Source organism: Ursus arctos, unplaced genomic scaffold (genome assembly GCF_023065955.2).
Source record: "Ursus arctos isolate Adak ecotype North America unplaced genomic scaffold, UrsArc2.0 scaffold_16, whole genome shotgun sequence".
NCBI lineage: Eukaryota > Metazoa > Chordata > Mammalia > Carnivora > Ursidae > Ursus > Ursus arctos.
The window spans coordinates 52,222-61,052 of record NW_026622830.1 but is presented as its reverse complement, the minus strand read 5'-3'; the positions used below and the strand labels follow the sequence as shown (position 1 = coordinate 61,052).

General features: G+C 54.6%; 1 pseudogene; it reads left to right on the top strand.

Annotated features, from left to right (window-relative positions):
- Positions 1-1,784: 1,784 nt before the first annotated feature.
- On the top strand, positions 1,785-7,474 carry LOC113250038 (histo-blood group ABO system transferase 2-like; annotated as a pseudogene).
- Positions 7,475-8,831: the final 1,357 nt, after the last annotated feature.

The following is an 8,831-nucleotide window of genomic DNA, read 5'->3' as shown; positions in this document are numbered from 1 at the left end:
TCACCTCTAGTTTTGCCTTTTCCAGAATCTCCTACAAATGGGGTCACTCAGTGTGTAACTTTTTCAGACTGGATTCTTTGACTTAGAAAAATACGTGTAAAGTTCATCCATGTCATTGTGTGGGGGTGATGGTTCATTTATTTTTATTGCTGAATAGATTAACAGGAGAAAAACAAGTCAAAGTTTAATATCATTCAAATGTCCTGTATTCATGGGAGATACCCAGGAAAACAGAGTAACCCCTTGAAGTGACCCAGCCCTCACTCTAAATGCCATCTTCAACTAAAGACCAAAAGATTTTAGGTGGTGGGAAGGCCAGTTAAGGGATGTTATCAGGTGAGCACAGTAAGTGAGGGAATGGTTGTTACACAGATTTAAGTCTGTGCTTTTTCTTTCAGTAAGAGTTTCTTGAGATTTAGTCATTCTGTTCCTGATACAGAGGGAGACAGGCCTACCAATGGAGCTTTCCTTTATCAGCGTACCTTTCACTCACCAAACAGCAACTTCTACCCAGTTGTCAGAGATTCTCCCATGTGTGCTGTTTCTTAAAATTAATCCACCCAAATAACCCTTGTGCCAAAGAGGCACATGTTGCCTGGCATATTCTGCTTCCTTCACACGGATGCACTCAGTGTGCTTATGGATTCATTACCGGAAGGACATCCTGGCTTCGTTAAGTTTGTAACCACCATGAATAGAGCTGCTGTGCATAACTGCATGTTTTTGTTTGGAAATAGCTTTTCACAGCAGTGGTCTAAATACTAGAAGTACACTTGTTGGACCTTAACGTGAGACTTATTTAGGTTTGGAGAAAATGGCCAAACTGTCTTCTGAAGGGACAGTTGCTGCCATTCCTCGCCTTCCAGCAGTTGGTATTTTTGTTTCTGGAGTTCAGCATTTGGAATAGGTGTGCAGTGCTGTCTCACTGTCGTTTACACTTGTTCTTTCCTAATGATGACGTTGAGCATATTTTTGTATGCTTATTCTGTGTCTGCATATCTTCTTTGTCCAGGCATTTTCAGACCCTTACCCATTATCAGTTCGGATGTTTGTTTCCTTACTGTTCAGTTCTGATAGTTTTTTGTATATTTTGAATACAGATCTTTTACCGGATATATATTTTGCAAATATTTTCTCCCAGTTTGTGGCTTGTCTTTTAGTTTCTGAGCAAGGTCTTTCACAGAGCAGAAGTTCTAATTTTAGGAAGTTCATGTTATCAGTTTTTTTTTCTTTTGTGGATTGGCATTTGGTGTTGTGTTAAAACTCATCACCAAACCCAAGGTCATGTAGATATTCTTTTATGTTTTCTTTTTGACAGTTTTACATTTTAAATTTATCTACAATGTTGAATGAATTTTGGTGTAAGTTGTAATGCTTGTGCCTGCATTTCACTTAATTCTGTATGGTTTCTAATTAATTGTTTCTATTTCTGGAGATGTCAGGGGTAATTGGACTCCATTTCAGTTTGAATTTTCAAAATATAATGGATTCAGCTGGACTCCAGAAGGGACAGGTGCCTCCACTGAACTGAGCGCACCCCACCCTGCACCGCCCCCACCGCCCGCAGGGGGCACCCGAGTCCCGCTCCGTGACTCCCGCTGGGCATGCGCTTTCCGGGAGCTGAGGGGCGTTCCAAGTCCTCAGGACCGTCTGTGGTGACGCCCAGGCCCTGGGAGGACGTGGGGCCTCACCCACGGTCAGGAGCCCGGCCTCCCCACGACCTGCTGTGGAGGATGTGGGTCTGTGTCCACATTGACAGGAGCCCGGCCTCCTCAGGATCCGCTATGGAGACTTCGGGAGGACGTATTTCCGTGTCCACACCGAAAGGACCCGCAGTGGAGGACGTGGGTGCGCGTCCACACCGACAGGAGCTTGGCCTCCTCAGGATCCGCTGTGGAGACTTCGGGAGGACATGGGGCCGCGTCCACGCGGACAGGACCTGCAGTGGAGGACGTGTTTCCGCGTCCACACCGAAAGGACCCGCAGTGGAGGACATGGAGCGGTGTCCACACCCACAGAACCCGGGTCTCCTCAGCACCCACCGCGGGAGGAGAAGGTGAGGAGAAGCCGCCTGAGCCGGGACTGCCGAAGGGCTCCGTGCTCACAGGACCCCGCGGAGGAAGGGCGCGCTGTGTAGACGGTGGGGTTTCCGTGGTTTGTGTGCGGTGCCGTGGGGTCGCTGGCGGGGCTGCGCGCGGGGCTGTGGGGTCTCCCCTCCCTGGGCCCGGATCCGCTGGGCTGGTCCGCGGGTCCGTGTTTACGCGCACACGGATCCGGTTCTGGGGGCTCCGCAGGCAGTCTGCAGTTAGGGAGCCTCTGGCCGCCTGGTGCTCCTGCTCCACCGGCCTCGGCCCCGCAGGGTCCTCCCCGCGTCCACACCCGGTCCGGGCTGTCGGTTCGGTGTCTGGAGGTTCGGTAGCGACGGCGCGCGCTCTGCAGACAGACGGCTGTGGGGAGAGCAGGTGTTCTCACGGCGTCGGTTCTTCCCGAGCGCAGTGTCTTCCGGTCTCCGAGTGTCTCCCTCGACGTCTGTCGTGTCTCCCGGGTGTCCGTCTGTCATCGGTGTCTCTGGGTGTCCGAGGACAGGGCTGTCCACCTCCCTCGACGTCCGTCATCGGTGTCTCCCGGGTGTCGGAAGGCAGGGCTGTCTTTCTCCTTCAACGTCTGTCGTCGGTGTCTCAGGGGTGTCCATCTGTCGTCGGTGTCTCACGGGTGTCCGTGACAGGGCTGTCCATCTCCCTCGACGTCTGTCGTTGGTGTCTCATGGGTGTCCGAAGATAGGCTGTCCGTCTCCCTCCATGTCTGTCGTCGGTGTCTCAGGGGTGTCCGAAGACAGGGTTGTCCGTCTCCCTCGACGTCTGTCATCGGTGTCTCACGGGTGTCCGAGAGCAGGGCTGTCCATCTCCCTTGACGTCTGTCGTCGGTGTCTCACGGGTGTCCGAGGACAGGGCTGACCGTCTCCCTCGACGTCTGTCGTCGGTGTCTCACGGGTGTCCGAGGACAGGGCTGACCGTCTCCCTCGACGTCTGTCGTCGGTGTCTCACAGGTGTCCGAGGACAGGGCTGTCCGTCTCCCTCGACGTCTGTCGTCGGTGTCTCACGGGTGTCCGAGGACAGCGCTGACCGTCTCCCTCGACGTCTGTCGTCGGTGTCTCACGGGTGTCCGAGGACAGGGCTGACCGTCTCCCTCGACGTCTGTCGTCGATGTCTCACGGGTGTCCGAGGACAGGGCTGACCGTCTCCCTCGACGTCTGTCGTCGGTGTCTCACGGGTGTCCGAGGACAGCGCTGACCGTCTCCCTCGACGTCTGTCGTCGGTGTCTCACGGGTGTCCGAGGACAGGGCTGACCGTCTCCCTCGACGTCTGTCGTCGGTGTCTCACGGGTGTCCGAGGACAGGGCTGACCGTCTCCCTCGACGTCTGTCGTCGGTGTCTCACGGGTGTCCGAGGACAGGGCTGACCGTCTCCCTCGACGTCTGTTGTTGGTGTCTCATGGGTGTCGGAGAGCGGGGTTGTCCATCTCACTCGACGTCTGTCGTTGGTGTCTAACGGGTGTCCGAGGACAGGGCTGTCCGAGAGCAGGGCTGTTCCCTGTTCAGTACTTCATGGAGGAGGAGGAGGAAGTTCGGTGGGTTGTTCTGGAGAAAAGCGAGGTTCGGGGTGATGTTAGGTTCTCACCCACTGTGCTGCAGGCGTGGTGACTTCTTGGAGGAGGTAAAACCCGCGTCTTCCCCTTTGGGGCCTGTGACTCATGAGTCTCTGCTGTGGAGCTTCAATGTGGGGTCTGTAATTGACAGTTGTTCGTGTAATTGACACTGAGCGGTTGGCTCCCCCGCCCAGTGACCCTTCTGGCGACCCTAGTCCACTTGACTGAGCCTTCCCTTCACGCATTTTCACAGTTCTAACCAGTTTTTGGTGGAGCGTTGTGGAAAATTCGAATTCCAGATCCCGCTGCTTCTCTTGCACCCGAGACACAGGGGCCCCCGATGTCATCCTCGCATGAGTCTCTTGCTAACCTGTGGCTTCCTACACTGGTGAGTGGTCTCTCCGCAGTGGGCGAACCGGGTCTGGGAGGACTTGGCCTCCATCAGGAAGCTTGATGTGGGCTCTGCTCCTGTGACCTGGTGCTGACCTGGTTGTTTGTAAGAGTACTTGACTCTGCGGTGATTTCAAGGTGCAGTGAACCTGTCACAGCAGCACAAATATGCTTTATCTCCACACTCGGACTCCCCAGCTGTCGTTTCTTTACCACATTTGCCACTTCACACGGGATACTTCAGTGCGTTTTACCCCGAACAGGGACACCATCCTGCGGAACCACCACATAGCCCTGAACGAGGAAATCATCGCAGTTTCCCTATTATAATCCAGACCACAGGTCCACTTGAACTGTTGCCACCTGCCCTGCTGTCTGAAATGTCCTGCTCCATTCGGATCCAGTTTTCTTCTTCTGCAACTGCTCCCGAGACTTTCCCGTATTTGCACAACCCTGATGGATTTAAGGAGCACAGATGGCTCCAATCTGGGTGGCCTTTCTGGAGGCTTATGTCGCTTGGGCTGTTTTCAGTGTCCGTCCATGTGGTGACATGCATCAGTCCTTAATTTTTTCACTGTGACTAAACATAGTAACATTTACCACTTAAAACATTTCAGGGTCACAGTTCTCTGGCCTTAGGTGAGTTCACATGGTTGTACATCATTCTCTAGAACTTTTTCTTTCTCCCTGAGGGAGACTGTATGTATGAAACACTAACTCCCCATTCCCCTTTCCTCTCAGCCCTGCAGCCACGTTCAACTTTCTGTCTCTAGATACCTCATACAGGTGGAATCACACAGTATCTACCCTTCTGTGAAAGCCAGCATCCTGTCCTTGTTCCTGATTTCGGAGTAGAGCTGTCAATCTTCAGACTTGAGCATGGTGTTTGCTATAGATTTATTGAAAAAAAAATTACCCCTTATTCCTGTTTTCATGAGTGTTTATATCAGCAACAGACTTTGGATTTTGGTTAGAACCTTTTCTGCATCAATTAATATGACCACATGTTTTTATTTAAAAATTTATTGTGGAGTATAACATTGCTTGGTTTCACTATATTGAACAATCTTTGAGATGTTTGTGAAGAGACACTTATGATGTACAATATATTTAAGAGCTCTTGGTTTTGCAATTTTTCTGATCAGGCTTCTTACATCTATCTTAAGACGGGTGTAGGGATGTATTTGCTGATTTTGTGATGATTTCATTGGGGTTGGTATTAGTGGTTAGGATTGGTGTTACGGGTTGTTAGGGTTATGGTTGGGTTAGGGTTAGGGGTCTCCCTGTCCTCTTCTGCACAGAGCCCATTCTCCTCCAGTAACCAGAGTGATCTTTTCGACACATAACATTTGGGCCTCTCTGTGGTCTGCTCCCCTCCTGCCCATCCTTTCCAGCCTCACCTCTCCCATCACAGCCTGCCCCTCTGTGGGCCACCCAGGGGTATGATTGTCCCACATGTGCCTCAGGCCTGAGTCCAAGACTTTGCATTCACTGTGCCCTCTGCCACGAGCACTCTTCTCTCCCCCTGCTTCATGTTTGGCTTGTTTCCCTGTTGGCTGGGCCCCGAATTGCCCCCTGATAACCTGACTCATGTCTGCTGGTTGAGCGTGCCTGTCTGCTATTTAAATGTAGTGCCTGCCTTCCCGATGTGAGCAATTTGCTAACCTGCCCGTGATGGGGCAGGTGTAAGGACGTAGCCTTAGTGTCTGCATAAAAAATCAGTCTCAGAGGGGCTCACCACACTTGCCTGATGATGGGGGAGCTGCTCTCCCTATGGTGGGGAGCAGGTAGTCCCCTCAAAGGGGGACCAGTCATGTGAGGCGGTTGGACAAGACTCCCAACTTCTTGTCTGGGGAGATGTAGACCTGGACCTGGGAGCTTACACCCTTGGCTTCAAGGCTGGGGCCTAAGCGAGCTCCTTCTTCTTCCAGAGGTCCTCTTTCCCCTTCCCTGACCATGGGCTGGACCTGATTCCTGACCTGGGGAAGTTCGAGGGTGACCCCTCCTAGGAATACCAGGGGTACTGAGGACCTTGTCAGCAGGATGCCCAGTAGCCTTCAAGGGAGGACCCTACAGGAGGTGGAGACAGCTCTGTGGGGGCCGGTGACATCCCACGCAAAACAAAATGGGGCCGGTGGCCGGCCCTGCTGGTTCTACCCAGACTGTAGGGCATAGAAACAAGGGCTGTGCCCCAAGGTGCTCCTCTCCTGACAGGCGGGGACAGAACTGGGGGTTTGCCCGGGAGCTCAGCACAGGGGGAGTGTTCCTGGCTCCAGCATGCTAGAGCCCATGTGGGGCTGCATGGGCTTCCAACCTCTTAAGCCTTAGGCACCCCTTTGTAAGATGGGGTGCTGACGGCCCCCATCTCTGGGAGCAGAAGGTAGGGAGTCCGCATGGGCAGACTCACTCAGGAGAGGCCAGGAGAGTGGCTATTGCTTAAAGCAGCCCAGGGCCTGTCCCCTTGAAGAAAGTACACAGGTCTATGGCCCTCAGCTTCGGGGTCCTGCTGCCAGCCTCTGGCAGTGACCCTCCTCTCACCCTGTCCCCTGTCCCCGTAGCTATGTGGTCTTCCTGGAGCTTGTCCTGCAGACGGCAAAGAAGCACTTCATGGTGGGACACAGGGTCACCTACTATGTCTTCACTGACCAGCTGGCTGCTGTGCCCCGTGTGCCCCTCTGTGAGGGCCGGAGGGCGGTGGTCCTTATGGTGGACACAGTGTCACCTAGTACGTCTTCAGCGATCAGCCAGCTGCCGTACCCGTGTGCCCCTCCGTGAGGGCCAGTGGGTGGTGGTCCTCAAGGTCCGTGGTGCCTTATGGCGGACACAGGGTCACCTAGTACGTCTTCACCAACCACCAGCTGCCGGGCCTGTGTGCCTCTCTGGGAAGGCCGGAGGGTGGTGGTCCTCGGGGTCTGCAGCGCCCCGCTCTGGCAGGATGTGTCCATGCAGCACATGGCGATGATCAGCCGCTTCTGTGAGCAGCGCTTCCTCTGTGAGGTGGACGACCTGGTGTGCGCGGATGTGGACATGAAGTTCCATGACCACGTGGGTATGGAGATCCTGTCCCCCCCCCTTTGTCACCTTGTACCCCAGTTTCTACTGGGTGGCCAATGAGAACTTCAGCAACGCGCGCCGGCCACAGTCCCAGGCCCACATCCCCAGGCACCAGGGCAACTTTTACTATATGGGGGCCTTTGTTGGGGGGTCAGTGGTGGAGGTTCACTGATTGACATTGGCCTGTCACGAGGCAATGGGGGTCGACCTGGCCAATGGGATGGAGGCCATGTGGCCTGACAAGAGCCACCTGAACCGCAAGCCCACCAAGCCCCAGAGGCCACGTGGGACCTGAGGCTGCTGGGCTGCCCTCCCCCAACTCGGGTCATGAAGATGCTGAGATTCGGGCAGTGCCCAAGAATCACCAGGACATCCAGAACGCATGAGGGGCTTGCCCTGTCTCCGTCAGGGTGGCCTCTCTGAGCGGAGCCATAAGAGCAGATTCCTTCTTCTGTCCTCTTAACTGTGGAGTCCAGCACTGCCCGCTCGGGCATGTCCAGGGCCCCTAGCTGCCCCCATGCACAGGAGGCCTGCCTGGGGCACAAGTTCCTTTCCTTGTGGTCAGTGCATTTCGATGATTTCTGGGTCATTTGCAGCTGCGAACGGCTCCAGTTTTACATCGAATGTTTTTCTGTGTCAATGCTGAGCAACCATCTTTAAAAAGAACAATTGAGGGAAAAGGTTTTCTCCCTGGTTCTAAACAGACACTGCCTGGTGGGCTGGGAATGGCCCTGCAGCAGCCCTGGAGCCAGAACGGGCCCTGGCTGGGTCTTCCTCCCAGTCCCTGCACCTCGCAGCAGCCATGGGCCTTCAGGGTCAGGGGTGTGCCGAGCCACCTCTCTGACCGCCAGAGGCTGTGACCGCTAGCACGGCCTCCAGGAGCATGGAGCCCTCTGGGTTATTTCTGGTTCCTGCCTTGGTTTTAAATGGCTATCTCTGTGCTGGTGTTTGTGAGATGTGGGCACTGACTCCGTCTGGATGCGCGTCCTGTTGGGATCCCTCAGTGCCCACTGGAGGGTTTGCACTTGTGGACTCTCTCTGCACTATGTGTTAGCAAGCATTCACTGAGTGCCTACTGTGAGCTCGGTCACCAACAAGGGGCAGAGCGTGAGAGCGAGAACCAAGATACAGGGTCCCTGCTCCAGGGCCCTCCTGGGACTCGCGATGGCCCCGTCCTCCTGACTCACTACTTTCCTATTGTGGTGTAGTGGACATATGACTGATCCCGTTAAGCACGTTTCAGGGTACAATTCAGTGGCAATACGTACATTCACTGCTCTGCACCTGCCACCTCCATCCATCGCCACAACTTCATTGTCATCCCAAACTGAACCTCTACCCACGAGACCCTAACCCCCATTCCCCCTCCCCAGCCCCGGCACCCAGCAGCTATTTCCACCTCTGTGAATTGGAGTGCTCTCCGTCCCTCACGAGTGGGGTCCTCCAGTATCTGTCCTTTAGGGACTGGCTTATTTCACATAACACAGTGGCCTAAGGTCTGTCCCCATGAGCCTGGACCTGACCCACTTTTCCCCCAAAGCAGTGGCTCAGCCCTCTCCTCTCTAAGCTGAGCCTCCTCTTCTCCCCTCTGCTCCCCTCATCTTCCTTCTCAGCCTGAAGATGATCCCAGACAATCTGCAGCTTTGAAGACCTGTTCAGTGCAGATGCCGGACACACACCCCCGGGGCCTCGGGCCTCACCTACCCCATCTGTCCATGTCAGGTGCCTGCCCCCCACCCCCAG